Below are 13,889 nucleotides of genomic sequence, written 5' to 3'. Positions count from 1 at the left end.
CGGGGGGAGTATCAACTATGGAAACTTTGTTTGGAGAGGCTCTGTGAGGAGAGTCTGTGGGGAAAACACTTCCTGGGGAAATGTCGTAGGAAACGACCTTTGCTGGGGATATGAACTTGCTAATCGCCCTCAAGCTGGGGATTAACAAATCTGTTAAAAATAATCTGCTGGGGAATGAGATGAACACTGGGAACACCACCCTCTCATTTGTTGGTTATGTAACCACTCCGCTGTTGCTAGGAAGATACAGTCTGACACTGTCAACTCCGTTGGGGATATATAGTCTGGATACTGTCAACTCTGCTGGGGAACATGCTCTGCTGAGGAGAGACTTTGTCAACCGCTTAGGGATGAGGATTCATGACTTGGCATCCGGTTCCTGTGACCTGCAACCAAAAATACACGTATGCCTCGGGGGAATTACTCGGTTTAAATTCACCGTCCGGGATTAAGCACATTCAAAGCAATTTTAAATGTTTTCCTGTGCAAATCATCTGCAAAAGCCACCATTATGTTCATATGCAATATGTTTTATCAAAAATTCGGACATTTTTGCAAACAAACTGATAAATGAAAAATAAAGAGGCTCTTTAACTAAATTATCCGACTCTTACTAGGGAGAAAATTTGTGCCAGGAATAGGCGAGGGTATCAGGAAGCTGATCCCTGAAAAGAGGTGATCGCTATAAAAAGAGAACTATCCTAATGGCAATGGGGATACGGGGTCCCACCGAGTTTCGACTCTATTATGGCTCGTATGTCCTCAAGACGCTCTGCTCATCTTGCTTTCTGAAGTGGATGATTAGTCGATCTTTAACCTTCGAAGATTTCCGTATTGAATGAAACGGTGATATAACACTGATGAACTCAGATCACAGTCATTCGCTTATTCCCTAACTTTTGCCTGGATCGCCCTCTTTTCGGGTTTTCAATCCACCGGGATACCCATTTTTGCCTGAGTCGCCCTTTTGGGTTTTCGACTCACCGGGTGTACTCTTTTTTTATATCCCTAATTTTTGCCCGAACCTCTTTATTCTTTTTTTTTTTGGTTCGTCAGGATGCCCTTTTTTTGCCTGGACTATTCTTTTTATCGTCCAGCAGGTCTATTTTATGCGAAGTATTTTTTAACTGCGTCTGAGTTGACAGGGGACGGGAATCCTTCGCCATCCATGGTTGTTAGCATCAAAGCTCCTCCATAGAAAATCCTTTTAACCACGTACGGACCCTCATAGTTCGGTGTCCATTTGCCCCTGTGATCTGTGTTGGGAGGAAGAAATCTTTTGAGTACCAATTCACCGACTTGATACCCCCGAGGGCGCACTTTCTGACCAAATGCTTTCTTCATTCGTCTCTGACCGAGATACGTCAATTCTGGGTACGTAGTTCCAGCATAGCACCTTAATCATCGAAGACAAGGTAAATAAAGCATCAGCAAATTGGTTTTCTTCAAAAGAAAGTCAACAATCTTCTCGTGTAGTCTCTGTAAGGAGCCAGATGAGGCTAAGGTATATACCATTTCCCGTTGGTTTGATTGATGACCAAAGCTGAATCCGCGTATACATCCGGGGTTTTAATCTGTATATTGACGGCTTACTCAAGTCTTAGGATACAAGCTTCGTATTCGGCTTCATTGTTGGTGCAGGGAAAAGTTATTCTGGCACCAAATGGCATATGAACCCCCTTCCGGTGTGATCAATGTAACACCCCGATTTAAAATAAGAGAATTATTTAATTGAGTTAATATTATTTATTAATTTAATTAAATAAATTGGATTATTGGATTATTATTATTATTGTTATTTGGAATAATAATTATTATGGGAAAATATATAAGTGGAATAAGAGAAAAGGTTTTCATTTTTGGAAAAGGTTTTTACGTGAAAACTGAGAAGCTGCAGAGAAGAGGAAAAGGGCAAAGAGCTGTAGAGCAAAGGTTGGAGAACGGAAAAGCTTGAAGCTCGAAGAGTTGCCGGATTGTTAAGGTAAGGGGGGTTTATCGTCGTTTAATGGGTATTATCGATTAACATGTAATGGGTAGTGATAAGCCGTCGATTGACCCTAATTGGGATTTAGAATGCTGAGAAATTATGTTGAATAAGTTGTATTAAAGCTGAAATTGAATTTGTGTTTGAGTGGATTGTGAAATTCTGAGCGTATAGCTTTTTACGGAAGTTGAATCGGAGGTCCGGAAGTCCTCCAACGGCGGAAAATGCGGAAACTCTGCATTCTGCCTTGTGTTAGCGCAGGAACTGCTGTTTCGCCTGCGTTAACCGGTTAACCTAGGGTGTTAACCGGTTAACACTGTTATAAATTGAGAAAATGTTGAGTTTTGCCTGCGTTAACCGGTTAACCTATAGCGTTAACCGGTTAACACTGTTGCGTTTTGTCTGGAAGTGAAATTTTCCTGCGTTAACCGGTTAACCTATAGCGTTAACCGGTTAACACTGTTGCAGTATGTAAAAATGGTTGATTTTTATGATGTAAGTGTAATTGGTGATTGGCCTATTGTATCCAATTGTGATAAATAAATTCGTGGAGTCTATGTTGTGAAATGTTGATGCAAATATGTTGATAAGTTGTTTTTGTGGAAAATATTAAGTTGTAGGCTGATGAGCCAAAGTTGAATATAAGTTGTTTTGTTGAAAATGCTGAGTTGTAGGCTGATGAGCCAAAGTTGATTTTTAAGTTGTTGTTGCTGAAAAAAAACTGTTATGTTGTCGTTGTTATTATGTTGTGGAACTTCAAGTCGTACATGCCATATACATTCATATGCATTAAGTCGGGGCTTTTGCTCACACCACGTTGGCCTGGATTGGCAAAAATTATGGGGCTTTTGCTCACACCACGTTGGCCTGGATTGGCAAATTTTTAAGTTGAAAGTTGAAGGCTTATGCCTTGATGCCCACTAAACTGGCAATGATTTTAAGTTGGGAGTTTTACTCCAAATGGTACCACATGCATGAAGAGTCGAGTCTCATTTGAGTTGCATTTACGTTGTGTTTGAATATGATGTTGAGTTGAATATGCTGCTACCGAATGCATGATATGATGTGGGTGATTAACGTGTAAAGTTACTTAACATAACATGATGATTTATAATATTTGTTATATCGATTGAGGAACTCACCCTTACAGTTATATTTTTCAGGTAACGAGCAGTGAGTCGAGTAGAAGCTAGTGCTCGAAGTCTAGAGTGGTTTTAGTGGGTCATGCTCTGATAGATGTAACATCGGGACGGGATGTTTGATTGTTTTATTGTTGGTTATTGAACCTTTTACTTGTAAAACGTTATGTGTTTTGAATAGTTGGTTGAATTCTATCCGCTGCGTATTTTTGAAATGTTTCATGGTTGAGATAATAAAAGAGCATGACAGTTGTTATGATGAATGATGTGATTCGAAGATGTGACACCCTTGTTTGTGTATTTACTCTGATAAATAATTGTTGTTGTTATTGAATATTTGGGGTATTTAGAAGGGTGTTACATTAGTGGTATCAGAGCAGGTCGGTCTGTCCGGCCAGTTGTCGTGTCGTTACTGTCTAACAATTGTGTAATTGTTACTAGTCTAACTTTTAAGTTGTGTTGTAGTGACAAGTTGAAATGGCTGGAAGGAATGACGCTGCAATGGCTGCCGCAATGCAAGCAATGGCACAAGCTGTGCAGAACTTGCCAAATGCTGGTGGAGATGCTGGATCACGTAGCTTGGCGACTTTTCAGAGAGAGAATCCGCCGGTGTTTAAAGGGAAGCATGATCCAGATGCAGCCTTGGGGTGGTTGAAAGAGATTGAGAGAATCTTCCGTGTTATGGATTGCACTCCAGCTCAGAAGGTTCGGTATGGTACTCACATGCTAGCAGTCGAAGCTGATGACTGGTGGCTAGAGACTCACGAGAGGTTGACTGTGGCAGGTGAAGACGTTACTTGGGATGTATTCCGTAGGGAATTTCTGAGAAAGTATTACCCGGAAGATGTCCGTGGTAAGAAGGAAATTGAGTTCCTTGAGCTGAAGCAAGGAAACATGTCTGTCACTGATTATGCTACGAAATTTGTGGAGCTGTCCAAATTTTATCCTCATTACACTGGTGCTGGCGCTGAATTTTCAAAGTGCATCAAGTTTGAAAACGGACTGCGCTCTGAAATTAAGAAGGCTGTTGGGTATCAGAAGATACGCATTTTTACTGAATTGGTTGATAGCTGCAGGATATTTGAAGAGGACAATAATGCTCATTATAAGATTGTCAGTGACCGCAGGGGAAAGCAGCATCAAAGTCGTGGCAAGCCGTATGATGTTCCAGCTGGAAAAGGGAAGCAAAGAGCTGCTCCGGCCCAGAGAACTAGTGGGGGAGGTGCTCTTGCTGGTATAGTTTGCTTCAAATGTGGTCAGGCTGGTCATAAGAGTAATGTATGCACTGTTGAAGTAAAGAGGTGTTTTCGTTGTGGTAAGACTGGACATGCAATAGCTGATTGCAAGCACAAGGAAGTGATTTGTTTTAATTGTGGTGAAGAAGGGCATATTGGAAGCCAGTGTCAGAAGCCGAAGAAAGGGAATCAGTCAGGAGGCAAGGTCTTTGCTTTATCGGGTTCTGAGACTTCTGCTGATGATCGTTTGATCCGAGGTACGTGTTATATTAATGGCTTTCCTCTTGTAGCTATTATTGACACAGGTGCGACTCATTCCTTTATATCTTTGGATTGTGCTGTGAAACTTAAGTTAGAGATATCTGAGATGTTTGGTAGTATGGTAATTGATACTCCTGCGAAGGGTTCAGTGACTACTACGTCGGTTTGTTTAAGTTGTCCTTTGAGTATTTTTGGTAGAGACTTTGGGATAGACCTTGTGTGTCTTCCGTTAGTGCAGATTGATGTTATTCTGGGTATGAACTGGTTGGTGTTTAATCGAGTTTCTATCAATTGTTTTGATAAGACTGTGATATTTCCTGAAAGTGAGGAAGGAAAGAGTTTGTTTCTATCAGCGAGACAAGTGGATGAGGAAGTAGCTGATGGGGCAGAGTTGTTTATGCTGTTAGCGACTTTGGAGGCTAAAGATAAACTGATGATTTGCGATCTAGCTGTGGTGTGTGATTTTCCTGATGTGTTTCCGGAAGAAGTGAATGAATTGCCGCCAGAGCGTGAAGTGGAGTTCTCTATTGACTTGGTACCTGGTACTAGGCCGATATCGATGGCTCCGTACCGTATGTCTGCTGTTGAGTTAACTGAATTGAAGAGTCAGTTGGAAGATCTGTTGGATAAGAAATTTATTCGTCCGAGTGTGTCACCGTGGGGTGCACCAGTGTTGTTGGTTAAGAAGAAAGAAGGTACTATGAGGTTGTGTGTGGACTACAGGCGACTGAATAAAGTGACGATCAAGAATCGGTATCCGTTGCCGAGGATTGATGATTTGATGGATCAGTTGGTTGGTGCGAGTGTGTTCAGCAAGATAGATTTGAGATCTGGGTATCATCAGATCCGTGTGAAAACAGAGGATATTCAGAAGACTGCTTTCAGAACAAGGTATGGACATTATGAGTATTCTGTAATGCCTTTTGGTGTGACTAATGCACCTGGAGTATTTATGGAGTATATGAATAGGATTTTCCATCCGTACCTAGACCAGTTTGTTGTGGTGTTTATTGATGACATTTTGGTGTATTCGAAATCTGAAGAAGAGCATGCTGAGCATTTGAGAGTAGTTTTAGAAGTTCTACGAGAAAAGAAGTTATTTGCTAAACTCTCTAAATGTGAATTTTGGTTGGAAGAGGTTAGTTTTCTTGGTCATGTGATTTCAAGAGGTGGTGTTGCTGTTGATCCTTCTAAGATAGAAGCGGTATCTAAGTGGGAAGCTCCGAAGTCTGTTGCTGAGATTCGAAGTTTTCTTGGTTTGGCTGGTTATTATAGGAAGTTCATTGAGGGATTTTCTAAGTTGGCGTTACCGTTGACAATGTTGACTAGAAAGGGGCAAGCGTTTGTTTGGGACTCAAAATGTGAAGAAGGTTTCCAAGAGTTAAAGAGAAGGTTAACTACTGCTCCTATTCTGATATTACCGAGTTCGTCGGAACCATTTGAGGTTTACTGTGATGCTTCATTGTTGGGTCTGGGTGGCGTGTTGATGCAGAATAAGCAGGTTATAGCTTATGCTTCAAGACAGCTGAGGGTTCATGAGAGGAACTATCCGACGCACGATTTAGAGTTGGCAGCTGTGGTGTTTGTTCTGAAGTTATGGAGACATTACTTGTACGGGTCAAGATTTGAGGTTTTCAGTGACCATAAAAGTTTAAAGTATTTGTTTGATCAGAAAGAGCTGAATATGAGACAGAGAAGATGGTTAGAGTTTCTGAAGGATTATGACTTTGGTTTGAATTACCATCCGGGTAAAGCAAACGTAGTGGCTGATGCATTGAGTCGGAAATCATTACATATGTCTATGCTAATGGTTAAAGAATTGGATTTAATTGAGCAGTTTAGAGACTTGAGTTTGGTGTGTGAGAGTACTCACAATAGTGTTAAATTGGGAATGTTGAAGTTGACGAGTGGTATTCTGGATGAGATCAGAGAGGGTCAGAAATCTGATATGCTTTCGGTTGATAAGTTGACTCTAGTGAATCAAGGTCAGGGTGGCGAATTCAGAGTTGATGAGAATGGTGTTTTGAGATTTGGTAGTCGGGTGTGCGTTCCGGATGTTACCGAACTTAAGAAGAGTATTCTGGAAGAAGGACATCGTAGTGGCTTGAGTATTCATCCTGGAGCTACGAAGATGTATCATGATTTGAAAAAGTTATTTTGGTGGCCGGGAATGAAAAGAGAAATTGCGAGTTTTGTCTATTCTTGTTTGACTTGTCAGAAGTCAAAGATTGAGCATCAGAAGCCGTCTGGGCTAATGCAACCGTTGGCTATTCCAGAGTGGAAGTGGGATAGTATCAGTATGGATTTTGTTTCTGGTTTACCGAGGACGAGTAGGAATTTTGAAGCTATTTGGGTGATTGTTGACAGATTGACGAAGTCGGCTCATTTCATTCCGATCAGAATGGATTATCCGTTAGAGAGATTAGCCGAGTTGTATATTGAGAAGATTGTAAGTTTGCATGGTATTCCGTCTAGTATTGTTTCGGACAGAGATCCTAGATTTACATCGAAATTCTGGGAAGGTTTGCAGAGAGCTTTAGGAACTAAGCTGAGATTGAGTTCTGCATATCATCCGCAGACTGATGGTCAGACTGAGAGGACGATTCAGTCATTAGAGGATCTTTTGAGAGCTTGTGTTTTGGAGAAGGGAGGTACTTGGGATTGTTATTTACCTTTGATTGAGTTTACCTACAACAATAGTTTTCATTCGAGCATTGGTATGGCGCCGTTTGAAGCTTTGTATGGTAGGAGATGTCGGACACCGTTATGTTGGTACGAGTCCGGTGAGAGTGCTGTGGTTGGACCGGAGATTGTTCAACAGACTACAGAAAAGATTAAGATGATTCAGGAAAAGATGAGAATTGCTCAGAGTCGTCAGAAGAGTTATCATGATAAGAGGAGGAAGTCACTTGAATTCCAAGAGGGAGATCATGTGTTTCTTCGTGTTACTCCGATAACAGGTGTTGGTCGAGCTTTGAAGTCGAAGAAGTTGACACCGCGATTTATTGGTCCTTATCAGATTCTGGAGAGGATAGGAGAAGTAGCCTATCGTATCGCTTTACCGCCGTCACTTGCGAATTTGCATGAGGTTTTTCATGTGTCTCAGTTGAGGAGGTACATTCATGATCCGTCGCATGTGATCCAAGTAGATGATGTACAGGTGAGAGACAACCTGACTGTTGAGACATCGCCTATGAGGATTGAGGATCGAGAGTTGAAGCAGTTGCGGGGTAAAGAGATTGCCTTAGTGAAGGTAGCTTGGGGAGGACCAGCAGGTGGCAATGTGACTTGGGAACTGGAGAGTCAGATGAAGGAGTCTTATCCAGAGTTATTTGCTTGAGGTATGTTTTCGAGGACGAAAACTCTTTTAGTGGGGGAGAGTTGTAACACCCCGATTTAAAATAAGAGAATTATTTAATTGAGTTAATATTATTTATTAATTTAATTAAATAAATTGGATTATTGGATTATTATTATTATTGTTATTTGGAATAATAATTATTATGGGAAAATATATAAGTGGAATAAGAGAAAAGGTTTTCATTTTTGGAAAAGGTTTTTACGTGAAAACTGAGAAGCTGCAGAGAAGAGGAAAAGGGCAAAGAGCTGTAGAGCAAAGGTTGGAGAACGGAAAAGCTTGAAGCTCGAAGAGTTGCCGGATTGTTAAGGTAAGGGGGGTTTATCGTCGTTTAATGGGTATTATCGATTAACATGTAATGGGTAGTGATAAGCCGTCGATTGACCCTAATTGGGATTTAGAATGCTGAGAAATTATGTTGAATAAGTTGTATTAAAGCTGAAATTGAATTTGTGTTTGAGTGGATTGTGAAATTCTGAGCGTATAGCTTTTTACGGAAGTTGAATCGGAGGTCCGGAAGTCCTCCAACGGCGGAAAATGCGGAAACTCTGCATTCTGCCTTGTGTTAGCGCAGGAACTGCTGTTTCGCCTGCGTTAACCGGTTAACCTAGGGTGTTAACCGGTTAACACTGTTATAAATTGAGAAAATGTTGAGTTTTGCCTGCGTTAACCGGTTAACCTATAGCGTTAACCGGTTAACACTGTTGCGTTTTGTCTGGAAGTGAAATTTTCCTGCGTTAACCGGTTAACCTATAGCGTTAACCGGTTAACACTGTTGCAGTATGTAAAAATGGTTGATTTTTATGATGTAAGTGTAATTGGTGATTGGCCTATTGTATCCAATTGTGATAAATAAATTCGTGGAGTCTATGTTGTGAAATGTTGATGCAAATATGTTGATAAGTTGTTTTTGTGGAAAATATTAAGTTGTAGGCTGATGAGCCAAAGTTGAATATAAGTTGTTTTGTTGAAAATGCTGAGTTGTAGGCTGATGAGCCAAAGTTGATTTTTAAGTTGTTGTTGCTGAAAAAAAACTGTTATGTTGTCGTTGTTATTATGTTGTGGAACTTCAAGTCGTACATGCCATATACATTCATATGCATTAAGTCGGGGCTTTTGCTCACACCACGTTGGCCTGGATTGGCAAAAATTATGGGGCTTTTGCTCACACCACGTTGGCCTGGATTGGCAAATTTTTAAGTTGAAAGTTGAAGGCTTATGCCTTGATGCCCACTAAACTGGCAATGATTTTAAGTTGGGAGTTTTACTCCAAATGGTACCACATGCATGAAGAGTCGAGTCTCATTTGAGTTGCATTTACGTTGTGTTTGAATATGATGTTGAGTTGAATATGCTGCTACCGAATGCATGATATGATGTGGGTGATTAACGTGTAAAGTTACTTAACATAACATGATGATTTATAATATTTGTTATATCGATTGAGGAACTCACCCTTACAGTTATATTTTTCAGGTAACGAGCAGTGAGTCGAGTAGAAGCTAGTGCTCGAAGTCTAGAGTGGTTTTAGTGGGTCATGCTCTGATAGATGTAACATCGGGACGGGATGTTTGATTGTTTTATTGTTGGTTATTGAACCTTTTACTTGTAAAACGTTATGTGTTTTGAATAGTTGGTTGAATTCTATCCGCTGCGTATTTTTGAAATGTTTCATGGTTGAGATAATAAAAGAGCATGACAGTTGTTATGATGAATGATGTGATTCGAAGATGTGACACCCTTGTTTGTGTATTTACTCTGATAAATAATTGTTGTTGTTATTGAATATTTGGGGTATTTAGAAGGGTGTTACATTAGTGGTATCAGAGCAGGTCGGTCTGTCCGGCCAGTTGTCGTGTCGTTACTGTCTAACAATTGTGTAATTGTTACTAGTCTAACTTTTAAGTTGTGTTGTAGTGACAAGTTGAAATGGCTGGAAGGAATGACGCTGCAATGGCTGCCGCAATGCAAGCAATGGCACAAGCTGTGCAGAACTTGCCAAATGCTGGTGGAGATGCTGGATCACGTAGCTTGGCGACTTTTCAGAGAGAGAATCCGCCGGTGTTTAAAGGGAAGCATGATCCAGATGCAGCCTTGGGGTGGTTGAAAGAGATTGAGAGAATCTTCCGTGTTATGGATTGCACTCCAGCTCAGAAGGTTCGGTATGGTACTCACATGCTAGCAGTCGAAGCTGATGACTGGTGGCTAGAGACTCACGAGAGGTTGACTGTGGCAGGTGAAGACGTTACTTGGGATGTATTCCGTAGGGAATTTCTGAGAAAGTATTACCGGAAGATGTCCGTGGTAAGAAGGAAATTGAGTTCCTTGAGCTGAAGCAAGGAAACATGTCTGTCACTGATTATGCTACGAAATTTGTGGAGCTGTCCAAATTTTATCCTCATTACACTGGTGCTGGCGCTGAATTTTCAAAGTGCATCAAGTTTGAAAACGGACTGCGCTCTGAAATTAAGAAGGCTGTTGGGTATCAGAAGATACGCATTTTTACTGAATTGGTTGATAGCTGCAGGATATTTGAAGAGGACAATAATGCTCATTATAAGATTGTCAGTGACCGCAGGGGAAAGCAGCATCAAAGTCGTGGCAAGCCGTATGATGTTCCAGCTGGAAAAGGGAAGCAAAGAGCTGCTCCGGCCCAGAGAACTAGTGGGGGAGGTGCTCTTGCTGGTATAGTTTGCTTCAAATGTGGTCAGGCTGGTCATAAGAGTAATGTATGCACTGTTGAAGTAAAGAGGTGTTTTCGTTGTGGTAAGACTGGACATGCAATAGCTGATTGCAAGCACAAGGAAGTGATTTGTTTTAATTGTGGTGAAGAAGGGCATATTGGAAGCCAGTGTCAGAAGCCGAAGAAAGGGAATCAGTCAGGAGGCAAGGTCTTTGCTTTATCGGGTTCTGAGACTTCTGCTGATGATCGTTTGATCCGAGGTACGTGTTATATTAATGGCTTTCCTCTTGTAGCTATTATTGACACAGGTGCGACTCATTCCTTTATATCTTTGGATTGTGCTGTGAAACTTAAGTTAGAGATATCTGAGATGTTTGGTAGTATGGTAATTGATACTCCTGCGAAGGGTTCAGTGACTACTACGTCGGTTTGTTTAAGTTGTCCTTTGAGTATTTTTGGTAGAGACTTTGGGATAGACCTTGTGTGTCTTCCGTTAGTGCAGATTGATGTTATTCTGGGTATGAACTGGTTGGTGTTTAATCGAGTTTCTATCAATTGTTTTGATAAGACTGTGATATTTCCTGAAAGTGAGGAAGGAAAGAGTTTGTTTCTATCAGCGAGACAAGTGGATGAGGAAGTAGCTGATGGGGCAGAGTTGTTTATGCTGTTAGCGACTTTGGAGGCTAAAGATAAACTGATGATTTGCGATCTAGCTGTGGTGTGTGATTTTCCTGATGTGTTTCCGGAAGAAGTGAATGAATTGCCGCCAGAGCGTGAAGTGGAGTTCTCTATTGACTTGGTACCTGGTACTAGGCCGATATCGATGGCTCCGTACCGTATGTCTGCTGTTGAGTTAACTGAATTGAAGAGTCAGTTGGAAGATCTGTTGGATAAGAAATTTATTCGTCCGAGTGTGTCACCGTGGGGTGCACCAGTGTTGTTGGTTAAGAAGAAAGAAGGTACTATGAGGTTGTGTGTGGACTACAGGCGACTGAATAAAGTGACGATCAAGAATCGGTATCCGTTGCCGAGGATTGATGATTTGATGGATCAGTTGGTTGGTGCGAGTGTGTTCAGCAAGATAGATTTGAGATCTGGGTATCATCAGATCCGTGTGAAAACAGAGGATATTCAGAAGACTGCTTTCAGAACAAGGTATGGACATTATGAGTATTCTGTAATGCCTTTTGGTGTGACTAATGCACCTGGAGTATTTATGGAGTATATGAATAGGATTTTCCATCCGTACCTAGACCAGTTTGTTGTGGTGTTTATTGATGACATTTTGGTGTATTCGAAATCTGAAGAAGAGCATGCTGAGCATTTGAGAGTAGTTTTAGAAGTTCTACGAGAAAAGAAGTTATTTGCTAAACTCTCTAAATGTGAATTTTGGTTGGAAGAGGTTAGTTTTCTTGGTCATGTGATTTCAAGAGGTGGTGTTGCTGTTGATCCTTCTAAGATAGAAGCGGTATCTAAGTGGGAAGCTCCGAAGTCTGTTGCTGAGATTCGAAGTTTTCTTGGTTTGGCTGGTTATTATAGGAAGTTCATTGAGGGATTTTCTAAGTTGGCGTTACCGTTGACAATGTTGACTAGAAAGGGGCAAGCGTTTGTTTGGGACTCAAAATGTGAAGAAGGTTTCCAAGAGTTAAAGAGAAGGTTAACTACTGCTCCTATTCTGATATTACCGAGTTCGTCGGAACCATTTGAGGTTTACTGTGATGCTTCATTGTTGGGTCTGGGTGGCGTGTTGATGCAGAATAAGCAGGTTATAGCTTATGCTTCAAGACAGCTGAGGGTTCATGAGAGGAACTATCCGACGCACGATTTAGAGTTGGCAGCTGTGGTGTTTGTTCTGAAGTTATGGAGACATTACTTGTACGGGTCAAGATTTGAGGTTTTCAGTGACCATAAAAGTTTAAAGTATTTGTTTGATCAGAAAGAGCTGAATATGAGACAGAGAAGATGGTTAGAGTTTCTGAAGGATTATGACTTTGGTTTGAATTACCATCCGGGTAAAGCAAACGTAGTGGCTGATGCATTGAGTCGGAAATCATTACATATGTCTATGCTAATGGTTAAAGAATTGGATTTAATTGAGCAGTTTAGAGACTTGAGTTTGGTGTGTGAGAGTACTCACAATAGTGTTAAATTGGGAATGTTGAAGTTGACGAGTGGTATTCTGGATGAGATCAGAGAGGGTCAGAAATCTGATATGCTTTCGGTTGATAAGTTGACTCTAGTGAATCAAGGTCAGGGTGGCGAATTCAGAGTTGATGAGAATGGTGTTTTGAGATTTGGTAGTCGGGTGTGCGTTCCGGATGTTACCGAACTTAAGAAGAGTATTCTGGAAGAAGGACATCGTAGTGGCTTGAGTATTCATCCTGGAGCTACGAAGATGTATCATGATTTGAAAAAGTTATTTTGGTGGCCGGGAATGAAAAGAGAAATTGCGAGTTTTGTCTATTCTTGTTTGACTTGTCAGAAGTCAAAGATTGAGCATCAGAAGCCGTCTGGGCTAATGCAACCGTTGGCTATTCCAGAGTGGAAGTGGGATAGTATCAGTATGGATTTTGTTTCTGGTTTACCGAGGACGAGTAGGAATTTTGAAGCTATTTGGGTGATTGTTGACAGATTGACGAAGTCGGCTCATTTCATTCCGATCAGAATGGATTATCCGTTAGAGAGATTAGCCGAGTTGTATATTGAGAAGATTGTAAGTTTGCATGGTATTCCGTCTAGTATTGTTTCGGACAGAGATCCTAGATTTACATCGAAATTCTGGGAAGGTTTGCAGAGAGCTTTAGGAACTAAGCTGAGATTGAGTTCTGCATATCATCCGCAGACTGATGGTCAGACTGAGAGGACGATTCAGTCATTAGAGGATCTTTTGAGAGCTTGTGTTTTGGAGAAGGGAGGTACTTGGGATTGTTATTTACCTTTGATTGAGTTTACCTACAACAATAGTTTTCATTCGAGCATTGGTATGGCGCCGTTTGAAGCTTTGTATGGTAGGAGATGTCGGACACCGTTATGTTGGTACGAGTCCGGTGAGAGTGCTGTGGTTGGACCGGAGATTGTTCAACAGACTACAGAAAAGATTAAGATGATTCAGGAAAAGATGAGAATTGCTCAGAGTCGTCAGAAGAGTTATCATGATAAGAGGAGGAAGTCACTTGAATTCCAAGAGGGAGATCATGTGTTTCTTCGTGTTACTCCGATAACAGGTGTT

The sequence above is a fragment of the Lathyrus oleraceus genome, chromosome 3 (genome assembly GCF_024323335.1).
Source record: "Lathyrus oleraceus cultivar Zhongwan6 chromosome 3, CAAS_Psat_ZW6_1.0, whole genome shotgun sequence".
In the NCBI taxonomy this organism is placed as follows: domain Eukaryota; kingdom Viridiplantae; phylum Streptophyta; class Magnoliopsida; order Fabales; family Fabaceae; genus Lathyrus; species Lathyrus oleraceus.
Note: the sequence above shows the minus strand (reverse complement) of the source record.